Source organism: Oryctolagus cuniculus, chromosome X, assembly GCF_051225735.1.
Source record: "Oryctolagus cuniculus isolate XC-2025 breed Fujian yellow rabbit chromosome X, ASM5122573v1, whole genome shotgun sequence".
Classification (NCBI taxonomy): domain Eukaryota; kingdom Metazoa; phylum Chordata; class Mammalia; order Lagomorpha; family Leporidae; genus Oryctolagus; species Oryctolagus cuniculus.
In genome coordinates this window covers 36,177,641-36,193,243 of record NC_142888.1, presented here as the reverse complement: position 1 = coordinate 36,193,243, position 15,603 = coordinate 36,177,641, and positions in this window count along the sequence as shown.

Here is a 15,603-nt window from a genome sequence, read left to right as displayed (position 1 = left end):
GAAACATAAAGTGAAAAATAATAGATGATTTTTTTTAAATGATGATGAAATCAGATCAGACCTATTGTCATGTTTAATCCCAGTGAGAGTCAAGTTGGGAATTGAAAATTTCTTTCTTTTTTTTTTTTTTTTTTTTTTTTTTTTTTTTTTTTTACAGAAGATCAGTTTAGTGTACATTAAGTAAAGATTTCAGTCGTTTGCACCCCCATAGAAACACAAAGTGAAATATACTGTTTGAGTACTCGTTATAGCATTAAGCCTCAGTGTACAGCACGTTAAGGACAGAGATCCTACATGAGGAGTAAGTGCACAGTGACTCCTGTTGTTGACTTTACCAATTGACACTCCTGTTTATGGCATCAGTAATCTCCCTATGCACCAGTTATGAGTTTCCAAGGCTATGGAAGCCCCTTGAGTTCTCCGACTCTTATCTTGTTTAGACACGGTCATAGTCAAAGTGGAGGTTCTCTCCTCCCTTCAGAGAAAGGCACCTCCCTCTTTGAAGACCTGTTCTTTCCACTGGGATCTCACTCACAGAGATCTTTTTGCCAGAGTGTCTTGGCTTTCCATGCCTGAAATACTCTCATGGGCTTTTCAGCCAGATCCGAGTGCCTTTAGGGCTGATTCTGAGGCCAGAGTGCTATTTAGGACATCCGCCATTCTATGAGTCTGCTGAGTATCTCACTTCCCATGTTGGATCACTCTCCCCTTTATTTATTCTATCGGTTGGTGTTAGCAGATACTAGACTTGTTTATGTGCTCCCTTTGACTCTTAGTCCTTTCATTATGATCAATTGTGAACTGAAATTGATCACTTGGAGTAGTGAGATGGCATTGGCACATGCCACCTTGATGGGATTGAATTGGAATCCCCTGGTATGTTTCCAACTCTACCAATTGGGGCAAGTCAGCCCGAGCATGTCCCAAATTATACATCTCTTCCCTCTCTTATTCCCACTCTTATGTTTAACAGGGATCACATTTCGGTTAATTTTCAACACTTAAGAATAACTGTGTGATAATTACAGAATTAAACCAGTCATATTAAGTAGAACAGACAAAAAAAAATACTATGAGGGATAATGTATTAAGTTGTCCATTAGCAGTCAGAGCTATGCTGATCAAGTCACCATTTCTCATAGTGTCCATTTCACTTCAGGAGGTTTCCTTTTTGGTGTTGAGTCAGTTGTCACCGATCAGGGAGAACATATGGTATTTGTCCCTTTGGGACTGGCTTACTTCACTCAGCATGATGTGTTCCAGATTCCTCCATTTTGTTGCAAATGACTGGATTTCGTTGTTTCTTACTGCGGTATAGTACTCTAAAGAATACATATCCCATAATTTCTTTATCCAGTCTACCGTTGATGGGCATTTAGGTTGGTTCCAGGTCTTGGCTATTGTGAATTGTGCTGCAATAAACATTAGGGTGCAGACCGCTTTTTTGTTTATCAATTTAAACTCCTTTGGGTAAATTCCAAGGAGTGGGATGGCTGGGTCGAATGGTAGGGTTATATTCAGGTTTCTGAGGAATCTCCAGACTGATTTCCATAGTGGCTTGACCAGTTTGCATTCCCACCAACAGTGGGTTAGTGTCCCTTTTTCCCCACATCCTCGCCAGCATCTGTTGTTGGTAGATTTCTGCATGTGAGCCATTCTAACCGGGGTGAGGTGAAACCTCATTGTGGTTTTGATTTGCATTTCCCTGATTGCTAGTGACCTTGAACATTTTTTCATGTGCCTGTTGGCCATTTGGATTTCCTCTTTTGAAAAATGTCTATTGAAGTCCTTGGCCCATCTCTTAAGTGGGTTGTTGGTTTTGTTTTTGTGGAGTTTCTTGATCTCTTTGTAGATTCTGGTTATTAACCCTTTATCTGTTGCATAGTTTGCAAATATTTTTTTCCCATTCTGTCGGTTGTCTCTTCACTCTCCTGACTGTTTCTTTTGCAGTACAGAAACTTCTCAATTTGATGCAATCCCAATAGTTGATTTTGGCTTTGACTGTCTGTGCCTCCCGGGTCTTTTCCAGAAATTCTTTGCCTGTGCCAATATCTTGAAGGGTTTCTCCAATGTTCTCTAATAACTTAATGGTGTCAGGACGAAGATTTAGGTCTTTAATCCACAGAAATTGAAACAGTAATAATAATAGAATACAACAACACATCAGGAAAATCATCCACCCAGACCAAGTGGGATTCATCCCTGGTATGCAGGGATGGTTCAACATTCGCAAATCAATCAATGTGATTCACCACATTAACAGACTGCAGAAGAAAAACCATATGATTATCTCAATTGATGCAGAGAAAGCATTTGATAAAATTCAACACCCTTTCATGATGAAAACTCTAAGCAAATTGGGTATAGAAGGAACATTCCTCAATATAATCAAAGCAATTTATAAAAAACCCACAGCCAGCATCCTATTGAATGGGGAAAAGTTGGAAGCATTTCCACTGAAATCTGGCACCAGGCAGGGATGCCCACTCTCACCACTGCTATTTAACATAGTTCTGGAAGTTTTAGCCAGAGCCATCAGACAAGAAAAAGAAATCAAAGGAATACAAATCAAGAAGGAAGAAGTCAAACTATCCCTCTTTGCAGACGATATGATTCTGTACTTAGAGGATCCAAAGAACTCTACTAAGAGACTATTGGAACTCATAGAGGAGTTTGGCAAAGTGGCAGGATATAAAATCAATGCACAAAAATCAACAGCCTTTGTATACACAAGCAATGCCATGACTGAGAAAGAGCTGCTAAGGTCAATCCCATTCACAATAGCTACAAAAACAATCAAATACCTTGGAATAAACTTAACCAAGGACGTTAAAGATCTCTACGATGAAAATTACAAAACCTTAAAGAAAGAAATAGAAGAGGATACCAAAAAATGGAAAAATCTTCCATGCTCATGGATTGGAAGAATCAACATCATCAAAATGTCCATTCTCCCAAAAGCAATTTATAGATTCAATGCAATCCCGATCAAGATACCAAAGACATTCTTCGCAGATCTAGAAAAAATGATGCTGAAATTCATATGGAGGCACAAGAGACCTCGAATAGCTAAAGCAATCTTGTACAACAAAAACAAAGCCGGAGGCATCACAATACCAGACTTCAGGACATACTACAGGGCAGTTGTAATCAAAACAGCATGGTACTGGTACAGAAACAGATGGATAGACCAATGGAACAGAATTGAAACACCAGAAATCAACCCAAACATCTACAGCCAACTTATATTTGATCAAGGATCTAAAACTAATTCCTGGAGCAAGGACAGTCTATTCAATAAATGGTGCTGGGAAAACTGGATTTCCACGTGCAGAATCATGAAGCAAGACCCCTACCTTACACCTTACACAAAAATCCACGGTCCCTTGTTTTTGACAATAGAGTCCTGATACAATGATCCTGGGATTCTCATGCATCACATTCATTATCACATCAGCCTGCAGGTTTTATTTCAAAACAGTGAGAGAATAATTTGACTATTTTATTATGAATATTTCATGTTAATTTGCTTAGCATTCTGTCCCAAGTACATAAGGAGCTCTGAGCCTTCACAGGAACCCTGACTGAATTCCTGTGAGTACAGGTTTCAGCTGCAACCAGCAATGTTTCAAATGGTCACAGGAAAGGAGACAATGGAGGAGAAGAAGGCAATGGAGATGAGCCAAGATCCTTACTTCCAGGGCCATGGGGGATGTCCTTCTCCCACTGTCCACTAGCCTGCAGAGTGCTGTGTGTGCTAGGGTGCAGAGTATGCCCTTGCTCTGTCGGTCCCACTTGTGTCTGAGGGGGTATGCTTTGCTAAAAATGCAGGAATGTCCTCCACACCTCATGGAAGAAAATAAGTAAGGACTTCCATATCCTAGTGTTATGAGCATTAGTGCCTCAGTTTTTATTCCAGTTCTTGCCCCCACAGAGATATGAATTCAAGGCAGAGGCACAAATACTGTGAACAGGTGACAGCAGGATTTATTTAGAAGTGAGAAAGTGAATATACATTCATGTGAGAATGTTGGCAACCCCACACAAAGAGATGCCCATCATGAGTGAGCTAGAGAGTTGCCTGTAAGGAGAGAGAGCTGGAGGAGTTCCAAGAAGGACCAATATGCAAAGTTCAAGACCCCAAAAGCAAAAATGATGTTCCTCCAGCTACTTTTATGGGGGTAGGGGGTGTTGCCCTAATCAAATGTACCAGTAAGATGGAGTTTAGTGTGTGTGAGGTTTTCTTGGAGTTTCATGGCTCCCACGTGGCCATAATGGCATCTCCTCCTTCTTGATCCCAGATAAGACACAAATGCATCGTGGGAAAATGGGTGTACTGGAATGGCAGCTAAGGGGTAACGTTGCAATGCAGGGCAATGCAGAAGTTATTAGGAACATATTCTGGCTTACCTAATCCTACCTAATCTTCTCGCCTAGTTCCCCCATATTAATAGTGTCATATGGCTGGTGCCGCAGCTCAATAGGCTAATCCTCCACCTGGGGTACCGGCACACCAGGTTCTAGTCTCGGTCGGGGCCCCGGATTCTGTCCTGGTTGCTCCTCTTCCAGTCCAGCTCTCTGCTGTGGCCCGGGAGTGCAGTGGAGGATGGCCCAAGTGCTTGGGCCCTGCACCCTCATGGGAGACCAGGGGAAGCACCTGGCTCGTGGCTTCGGATCAGCGCGGTGCACCAGCCGCAGTGCGCCAGCTGCAGCGGCCATTGAGGGGTGAACCAACGGAAAAGGAAGACCTTTCTCTCGGTCTCTCTCTCTCTCTCTCACTGTCCACTCTGTCTGTCAAAAAAAAAATAGTGTCCTATGGCTTGTGAAAGTGACTTGTCAAGATGGCTCCCCAGCCTCTGCTCTGAGGGTTGAGGGTGGAGAAAGAGCCAGTTGACTCTTTGAAGCAAAGGTGCCCTGAGTTTTTCAGGGAGCTCTCCTTACTGGACAGCTGGTCTGTGGTGACTGGATTCCTCTTTACAAGGATCTTCTGCACAAGAGATCAGTGTAGATGGGTTCTGCTGAGGCTCGACTGCTCACTCTTTTCCCTGAAACAGGGAATATCCCTGGCTTTGGAGCTTTGCTGTATGTTTGGCTTTGTTCCTCTTCCTATGCTGTCATGTCTGATCTTGGAACACTACTGTTCCCACTATTCTCTTATTACATTGAGGAGCTCTATCTCAGGAACCCACCTTGAGATGTATCTGCTTTGGAATTTCTCAGTGGAGGAGGCAAGGGATGCTAGGTCTTTCTATATCATCATTTTGAATCCATATAATTGCATTTTAAGTCCTACTTCCAATGAAGCCTGGAATGACTCAATAATAAAATGGCAAGGAATCATCTTGTGTTTTTGTTTTGTTTTGTTTTGTTTTGTTTGTTTGTTTGTTTGTTTGTTTTTCAAGCAGAGAAAGAAGGAGAGAGAATGAGCTTATAAGTCATGGATATTGAAGGTAAGTGAGTGTAAGATGCCTACACTGAGAAAAAGCTCTGCCCCACTGTCAAACTTCAGTGATAGTTCTAACAACACCGTAGACACTGCATGAGTGACTGCTAATACATCAGATGTTACATATTACAAGTTTCTGCCTTGAGACAAAAGTTGATACAATTTGAAATACAAAGACCATGACATAGTACAACCTTAAGTGATCAGTTTAAATGTATTTACATATGTATTTTCCAAACTGATGACCTTTAATTACACAGTTTCTTAATTTAAAAGGGTACAGGTGATCAGCATACCAGTTAAGACATCCAAATCCAATATCAGAGTACCTGAGTTTGAGTCTCTCTTCTGCTCCTGATTCTAGTTTCCTGCTAATGCACACCCTGGAAAGTCGTGTGTGATGACTCAAATAGCCGATTCTCTGCAACCCAAATGGAAAATCTGAATTTAATTCCCAGCTCTCAAGTTTGGCCTAACTTTTTGCAGGCATTTGGGGAGTGAAACAGAAGATGAGAGTACAGTCTCTCTCTGTCTCTATCTCTTTCTCTATTAATACTACTTCTACTACTACTAAAAAGTGAATTAAGAAAACAAAAAGAAATAAACACAAGTAAGCCCTTGATATTTAGGGATTAAGTTATCTTGTATTGATATTCTAAATACTTTACTTCTACCATGGTGAAAAATTGTGTGGGAGTACTTACATGAAAGGGCAATTTTAGGGCTACATTCAAGAGTCTATTAATCATGACTAAAATTCAATTTTAGAAAGATCTTGCTCTTTAAATGTTTATGTTATAAGAGTATTAAATAAACAGGTGTTAAAACATGAACATCCTAATAAGAATAATAAAACCAAGTGAATTGAAGGGAAATGGAAATAGATAACAAAAGACAGACATGACTTATTGATAAAATGTGAAGTAATTCAGCTAAAGCATTAAAAATATTCATCTTTTTAAAAATTAACTCAAAATATCTAATAGCTTACACAATCTTCAAGAAAATAAAAACATTCAAACATGGAATGTACAAAAGAGGCAAATATATATTGAATATATTGTGTAATTGAAAGGAAATTTATTATTGCACAAATATTTTCAAAACATATAAAAATGTGTGTTGATTGTTTAATCTACTGCTTTAATACATTTATTTATCAGTTCTAATAGTTTCTAGGGAAAGTCTTTTGTTTCACTCTGCACAAGAATCATGATATATGTAAAGAGGAATAATCTGGTTTGTTCTTTTCATATCTGTATTTAATTTCTTTGTTTTACCTAATGGTTCTGGGTAAATCTTCCAGCATCAAAAATTGAATTACAGTAGTGAGAGTGGATGCTTGTCTGGTTCCAGGTCTTAGAGTGAACACTTTCAACTTTTTTCCATTCAATACAATGTAGTCTTTTTGTTTACTATGTATAACCTTTATTATGTTGAAGTATTTTCAACTAATTTCACTAATTAGATCAAGATTTTTATAGTGAATGGATGCTGAATTTTATCACATTTTTCTGTCTTTTAAGATAATCATATGATTTTTTTATCTTTCACTCTATTGATGTGATGTATTATGCTTACTATTCTGTAATCAGTGAACCCTTACTGCATTCTTGGGATAAATTTGACTTGGTCATGACCAATGATTTTTTTTACGTGTTGTTGAATTCAATTGGCTAGTATTTTGTTTGCAATTTTTGAGTCTGTATTCATCCAAGATATCAGCTTATAATTTTTATTTTGTCATTAACATTAGTCTAGAAAATTAGTATATTAATTTCATCATATGCTTAGATTTACCATCCATGAAACTCTTTGTGGTAATAGCACTGAAAGTCTATTCTTTCAGTAAACTTAAGTTAAAATATTCCATCAACTAGTGTACATATTATACATTAAATCTCTACATTGATTTAACTTGCAGATTATTACCTTGAAATGAACATTCCCCATCCCATCCCATTCCCCATTCCCCGTTCCCCATTGTGACTTCTAATAATCAATGTTCTTCTTTGCTTCTATGTATTAAATTATTTTAAATTCCACATATCAGTGAGATCATGCAGTATTTTTATTTCTGCATTAAGTTTATTTTACTTAGCATGTTGTTTGTCAGGGTCATTCATGTGTCACAAATCATAGGATCTCCTTTGTGAGGGTCAGCAATATAATATCTAAGATACACACGTATCCCATCACACACACACACAACACACTGCAATTAGTTTTTCCATATATCTGTTAGTGATATTCCATTCTCTGTGGTCCAGAGAATGTAACTAGGGAAAACAGAACTTTGTCCACAACCAGAGCTAGGAGATTGAGGAGCCAGTCTGTCGGCTGGAAGCACTAAGAGTTGGAGTGCTGCATATATGGACAGACTCCTTCCAGGCAGAAGTTGGAGACCTGGGTTAATCACTAGACCTGTGGTGAGTGAATAAGGTGCAGGAAGTACCCACATGCCTATTCAGACTCCCACATGTCTGTTGTTTATCTGCCCCATAGTCTCCCAGATGCACACTAGCTAGAAGCCCAATCCTTAGGCAGCATTTCAGAAAGCCTGTGGGCAAATGTCTTCCAGTGACAAACAGGAAGCTGGGCATTTTGCCTGCTTCAGTGCACTGAGTTCTGGGGGATGTGCTCCCATGCCTGTTTAAAACCGCCTCCTTTTTTCTCTGTAGTCCCAGGGAAATCACAAAGTGCAAAAGATTTCCACTCCCGAGAGCTAGGCGATGTAGGTGTCCAGACCTCAGGTAGGAAGAGCAGAAGTAGTAGAAATATAGAGGAAGCTATACATCTAGACTGAGCCTCTTAATCTGTAAGAAGAAGCTGGGAGTTGGGGATTCCCTCCTCATTGTGAGGAACTGTGATCTGGGTGGGGTATGTGGAGACATTGTGTCAACCGTTATTCTAGCCATTTGAGTGTGGATACTTTTCTCAGTTTTCTGGTAAATAGCAGCCTATCAACCATTTCCTGTATTCCTCACAGAGGGAAAAGATTTATGTCTAGATGCTTATTTGGTGCAACTCTGGGAGGAAGGAAAGTTGGAAGCCTTTTATTCTGCCATCTTGCTGATGTCATTCAATAACTTTTTTATTTGTAAGGACATCACATGGAAACAGATATCCAAAACTTTCTCACACCCCAAATGCAGATGGAGAAGATGGTCCTAAAATCAATGAGAAATTGTAGCATTGTAGGCTGAGGATTAACCTACTGTGCCACAGCGCAGGCCCCAACAGTTCATACTTCAAAGACCTGATTGACACTGAAACACTATCAGATAACTGAAACATTTGTCAAACATATTTTATTTTTTTTTGTTCTTCGCATGCCAAATTGTTCTATCACCCACAATGAAGTTTTTTTTCTTTTATTTAATGAATATAAATTTCCAAAATACAGCTTATGGATTACAATGGCTTCCCCCCCTATAACTTCCCTCCCACCCACAAACCTCCCCTCTCCCGCTCCCTCTCCCCTTCCATTCACATCAAGATTCATTTTCAATTCTCTTTATATACAGAAGATCAGTTCAGCATATATTAAGTAAAGATTTCAACAGTTTGCACCCACATAGAAACACAAAGTGAACAATACTCTTTGAGTACTAGTTATAGCATTAAATCTCAATGTACAGCACATTAAGGACAGAGATCCTATATGAGGAGTAAGTGCACAGTGACTCCTGTTGTTGACTTAACAGATTGACACTCTTGTTTATGGCGTCAGTAATCACCCTAGGCTCTTGTCAGGAGTTGCCAAGGCTATGGAAGCCTTTTGAGTTCACCTGTAGGACCCCAAAAGCGGTGTCCTTTTTGTGACGACCCCAGAAACACAGACTCCAGACCAGACGATGCAAAAGAACAGGAGGTAATTTTATTTCATTTGCGCAAATGCGCCCTCTGCTGCCGCAAGCAGCGAGAAAGAGAGAGGAGCCCCGAGCAGCTATCTCACACAGCTTTTAAGGGGCAAAACCACAAAATTAACATACCATAGGGTGGCGTAAGTTTATTGGGCAACTACAAGGGGAGGAGGTCGTCGAGGAGGAGGAGAAACGGAAGCTTGGATAAGGGGAGGGGGTCATTGAAGAGCAGAAAGGGGTGGCTATGTGCCCTACATGCCTCGCGGCTTTTTTTTTTGTTGTTGTTGTTAAGCTTGAACAAGCACAGGGGAGGGGGCTTATCTACATAGCAGGATGTTCTGTTGCCCGTATCTCTGGTTAGTAGCTAACTGCTTTCTCTGTGAACCGGTTTACTCCCCATTTCCCAAGGCCGTCTCTGGAACTGTTTGTCTCAGGAGCCCCATTTTTTTTTTTTTATTAAGGCTACTTTTATGGTGGCTCACAGCCGCTTCTTTCATTTCCCCATTTTCTCTTTGAACTAATTTTAATCCTAAAATTGTGTGCCCGTTAATGAGGGGTTTTAATATGGTCACTGGTGGCCAGGGCTTGATACTGTTGTGTGAGGACTAATGCCTGTACGGTGGACAGCCTATCCCTAACAAACTGGAGTAATCGGTTTATAATGCATGGCCCAAAGGTCAGGATTAGAAGCAGGATAATGAGGGGGCCCGCTATGGTGGAGAGCAAGGTTGTCAACCAGGGCGACCTGTTATACCATCCCTCAAACCAGCTCTGAGTCTGTTCTCTTTCTCGTCGTCTCTTCTCCAGCCGCTCTCTTAGTTTGGCTAGAGAATCTTTTACTACTCCGGAGTGGTCTATATAGAAGCAGCATTTTTCTTTGAGGGCAGCACATAGCCCTCCTTCTTTTAGGAACAACAGGTCCAAGCCCCTGCGATTTTGGAGCACTACTTCTGAGAGGGAGGTGAGGGACTCTTGTAATCGTTGGAGGTTCTATTTTATTTCCATGATGTCCGCGTCCACCGCCTGTTGAAGGATTGCCAGCCCGCTGCTTCCCTGGGTGAGGGCAGCTGTCCCTGTGCCCAGCCCAGCGGCTGCCACCCCAAAGCTCAGTAGAGCTGCTAGGGTCACGGAGGCTGGCTCTCTATGGAACCTAGTTATAGCGCTGTCGTACTGCTCCTCAAGTGTGTTTTCTGGGTGGTAAATTACCTTCGGGACGATTGCCACCAGGACACAGAAATCCCCGGTCATGTTGAGAACAGTGGTGGACACACAGGGAGTGAGGCCGCCGCGTGAGCATGCCCACCAGGTTCCGGGGGGTGGCACCAAGTACGAGTTCCGGTCCACCCGGGAGGAGTTGGTGGTGCTGTTACAGAGGCGCTGGTAGGCCGAGGGTGGGTCCCCGATACAGGATCCCCTTCCCGAGACCTCTGTCAAAGTTATTACGGGGTTAGCGGCAGGACACTGTCGGTGGGACGAGGAGGTGTTGAAGGCCCCAACTACAGCTATTCCTTCATAGTAGGGCGGGCTTGCGGACAAGCATAACCAGCAGGGGTTAGGGTGAGACTGATTTAATGCCGAAAAGGCGCCTCGTACTAGCGACATTGTTCTCTCTCCTGCAGGTAGACTTACAAGGGGAACCGGTGAGCCTGTCCTCATAGAGGTCGGCGTTGGTGAGCCTATTCCCTTAGAGGCCGGCTGCTAGGTTGTCTTAGACCAGGGGTGGCTCGGCCTGTAGGCAGGGGCCAGAGCCCTGTTAGATCCCACCAGTAGGGGGTCGGGAGAGGTGATTTTTAGTCTAATTTTGAACCAAAACCCAAAATCTTCACCAGGAACATAATAGCGCATTCCCCAGATTCTCCCTTTTATCCAACTAGACAGCGCTGCGTATTGTTTTCCTGAGGCGGTGAAGGTAATATTAAGGGGATTGCACGTAGGGGAACTTGCACATGGGGAAGTGGACCCACGGCCTTCCGGGAGGAGTTGTAAACACTGATCTTTTCCCTCAGGAGTGAAGTTACGCTGTACAGTAATCCAGTCCCACGCAGAGGAAGGCCCCCAGTATGTTACCCCTGTAGTTTCGCACCCCCAACTTTTACAGTATAGGGACTCCGGCCCCCCACACCGGAAGATCTGATCCCGCCTTCTACCATCCTTGGGGCACACATAGAATTTAAGATGACGTAGTCGGCATTTTCGGTTTCGGTATCTACATCCCGAGGGAAGATTGTCTCTGACCAGACTCGTTGGATTCAGAGGGATGCTGTCCTGATCGGGTAGATCCCAGGTATCTAGCCCCAGGACCATCTGGCATACGTCTGGGTGGAGAGAAGGCCACCACGTCCCTGGGACCCGAGTGTCGCTGGTTGACCAGGCCACGCTACCCGAAGGGGAGATCACTTCCCAGGTGAGCTTTTGCGGAGCATGGGCGTTTGAGAGGGACGAGCTGGATAGGGTGAGACTAGGGTGAGTCATAAGCAATACAGGCGACAGGCTAATGATTACAAACATTAAGCAGTTTTTAAAAGTCTTATCTTGAGGGGGTTTTGAGTGTGCTGGAGTGTCCATCTGGCTGAGTCGTCCGCGGGGCCTTCTCCCTCCGGCAGTGCCTTCTTGACGTGGGAAGCGCGAACCCAGGCGGCAATCCCGTCGACCTTCACTGCAGTGGGTGTCGTCAGCAGCACCGTGTAGGGTCCCTTCCAACGCGGCTCGAGGGTCCTGGACTGATGTCTGCGGACGTACACTGAATCTCCAATCTGGAACGGGTGTGGCACTGTAGGGCACTTGGATTGGTACACTGCCGCTAGAGGTTTCCACACGTGCTTTTGAATCAGCTGCAGAGCTCTCAGTCGGGTCTGCAGACTGGGGGAAGTGGCATAAGAGTCAATGCTAGGCCCCAACAAGTCAGCTATTGGGGGAGGACCCCCATACAATATTTTATACGGAGTTAACCCGAATGCGGAGGGAATGTTGCGGGCCCGGAATAGGGCCATTGGTAATAACTCGACCCAGTCTCTAGCGCCAGTCTCCATCATTAATTTGGTTAAGGTCTCCTTTTTTTGTTCTATTTATGCGCTCTACCTGTCCTGAACTCTGGGGTCTGTACGCACAATGCAATTTCCAATCAATCCCCAGTACCTTGGCCACCAACTGACTTACCCGGGAGACAAAGGCCGGCCCATTATCGGATCCCAGTACCTTAGGCAGGCCAAACTGCGGAAAGATTTCTTTCAAGATTTTCTTGACCACCACCTGCGCTGTTTCCTTCTTTACCGGAAAAGCCTCTGTCCAGCCGGAAAAAGTGTCTACAAATACTAGGAGATACTTAATTCCATACCTACCAGGACGAATCTCGGTAAAGTCCACCTCCCAGTTCGTTCCCGGGCGTGCCCCTCGCATCCTTGCTCCCTCTGGTACTTTAATACACTTTGGATTTACTTTTGCACAAGGAACACAGGATTCTGTCGCTTGTTTTGCTAATGAGTCCAGTCCTATTATGAAATAGGTTAGTTCCTCTCTGTCCAGTAGGGCCTTTAACTTTTTATGTCTCAATTGGGTCCATCTATGGAGGTCTTTTATGAGGTCCTTGGCTTCCTTTCTCGGCAATACTGTTTTTCCCTGGATCTCCCAGACCTTACGCTGGTCGTTGTACGCGCCTCCCAGTCTTTGGATAGCTGTCACATCTTGCTCCGAATATGACCACCCAGGGTTATTTGAGGTTTCAGATGACTGCGTTACTAGAGTGACGCTGTCCAGGGCCCTTGTTTTAGCTACCTCATCCGCCATTCTATTCCCCTTGGCCACTGCGTCATCTCCCTTCTGATGACCTGGGCAGTGGATGATGCTCACTTTCTTAGGAAGGTGGAGGGCTTGTAGGAGGTCTAGGATCTCCTGCTTATTTTTAATGTCCTTGCCCCCTGAGGTTAGCAACCCTCTCCTCCGATATATTTCCCCATGTATATGCGCTGTGGCAAAGGCATAACGGCTGTCTGTATAAATATTTACTCTCCGATTCTCAGCGGCACGAAGTGCTTGGGTGAGGGCCACAAGTTCAGCCTTCTGTGCCTGTGGGGAGCAATCCGGACTGGACTAAGTTACTGGAATTAAGACTTATTCTATGCATCTGCTCTCCCACAATATGGCGCTGGGAGAGAAGTAAACAGCTTCCGCACAGCTGCCTCCAGTTCAACTAATAAACTGTAGGACTTGCTCCTGATTGGAGAGCGGCGTACTCGGCGTGTGGGCAGCCGAGTTGGGATTGGCGGAGGAGGACTATAAAGGAGGAGAGAGACGGCATGCACCAGGAACATCTACGAGGAACATCTATGGGGAACATCTAGCTGAAGGAACACCCGTGCAGCCCCCGAGAAAGCCGGCCGGCGGTGTGCCGCTCCCCTGCAGAAGTGGGGAATGTGGCCAGGGGGAACTGCCCTTCCACGGAGGTGGAAGGGATAGTAGCCAACCCGGGAAGAACCAGCAGCAAACCCGGGGAGGGCCGAGCAGACGAAAGAACAGTGCAGGGTCCTGTGTCGTTCCTCCACGAAGAGGGGGAGCGACATGTGCCGAAGTCCCTGGGGGCAGAGCAGAGGCCCATATGACAGTTTCCCCATCAACCACCGCCACCCCTGCCTTTCTCTCACCTTGGTGCAAGAAGCTGCTCCTGTCCGTATACCAGGTGACTGCGTTTGACAGGGGTAGATCGGTCAGGTCCTCTCGGGTCCCGTGCACTTCGGCTAACACTTGGTGGCAGTCGTGGTCGACTTGTGATTCAGACCCCGGCCCAGGAAGCAGGGTGGCCGGGTTGATCGAGGCAGCAGTTCCATACCGGACCCGTTCAGGGTTGAGCAGCATGGCCTGGTAGTGGGTGACCCTGGCGTTCGAGAGCCATCTATCTGGCGGTTGGCGGATGATGGCCTCGATGGCATGGGGTGCCATTATGGTGAGTAGTTGCCCCAAAGTCAATTTGTCTGAGTCTTTCACCAAGACGGCCACAGCCGCAATCATGCGGAGGCAAGGGGGCCACCCCGAGGCGACACTGTCCAGTTTCTTTGAGAAATACACCACAGGTCTTTTCCAGGGCCCCAAATCCTGAGTCAAGACACCCTTTGCCATTCCCCCTTTTTCATCCACATAGAGGGTAAAGGGCTTAGCGGGGTCCGGGAGGCTTAATGCAGGGGCCTCCAAGAGGGCCCGTTTTATTCTGTCGAAAGCTAATTGTTGTTCCCTTCCCCAGATGAACGGGGAATTTGTCCTGGTTAGGGGGTACAGGGATGCTGCCATCTCTGCAAAACCCGGTATCCAGAGGCGGCAGAGACTGGCGCTGCCCAAGAACTCCCTGAGGTGATGAGCATTTTTAGGCAGCGGGATGAGCGCTACAGCCTTTTTCCGTTCCTCAGTCAGCCACCTCCGACCCCCCTCCAATACGTAGCCTAGGTAGGTCACGCGTTGGGTGCAAAGTTGGGCCTTTTCCGCGGAAGCCCTGTATCCTAGCTCTCCCAGCCTACAGAGTAGGGCCTCCGTACCTCTGGTGCAACCCTGCTCAGTCTCTGCAGCTAACAATAGGTCATCCATGTATTGTAGGAGAGTCAACTCTGGGTGGCTTACCCAGAAGTCCACCAAGTCCTGGTGTAGGGCTTCATCAAACAGCGTAGGGGAGTTCTTGAACCCTTGGGGAAGCCTGGTCCACGTTAGTTGTCCCGAAGACCCAGTCTCCGGGTCTTTCCACTCAAAGGCAAAGAGAGGTTGACTCTGGGGACTCAGTCTTAGGCAAAAGAAGGCATCTTTCAAGTCAAGCACTGTATACCAAGTTCGGGTCGGGGGCAGGGTGCTCAACAGGTTGTATGGGTTAGGGACCGTGGGGTGAATGTCCTCAGCCCTACGGTTTACTTCCCATAGGTCTTGCACTGGCCTGTAATCATTAGAGCCAGGCTTTTTGACTGGTAACAAAGGGGTGTTCCAAGGTGACCGACAAGGTCTCCATATGCCCAGTTTTATCAGTCTCTGTATGTGTGGTCGAATTCCATCCTTCGCCTCCGCAGCCATAGGGTATTGGCGGATTGATATGGGAGTGGCCGTGGGCTTCAGGTTTACTATCACTGGGGGCTGTCTGATAGCCAGCCCTACTCCTCCCGTTTTCACCCAAGACTGGGGGAATTTAGTAAGCCATTCAGATGTTACTTGGAGCTGAGCTGATAGGGGGCTCTCGTGAAGGCAGTGTTCGTCTTCCGGCTGGAGGGTCAACACATGGAGGGGTTGGCCTGCGGGGCCGACTACTGTGGCTCCCTTGTCTTGGAA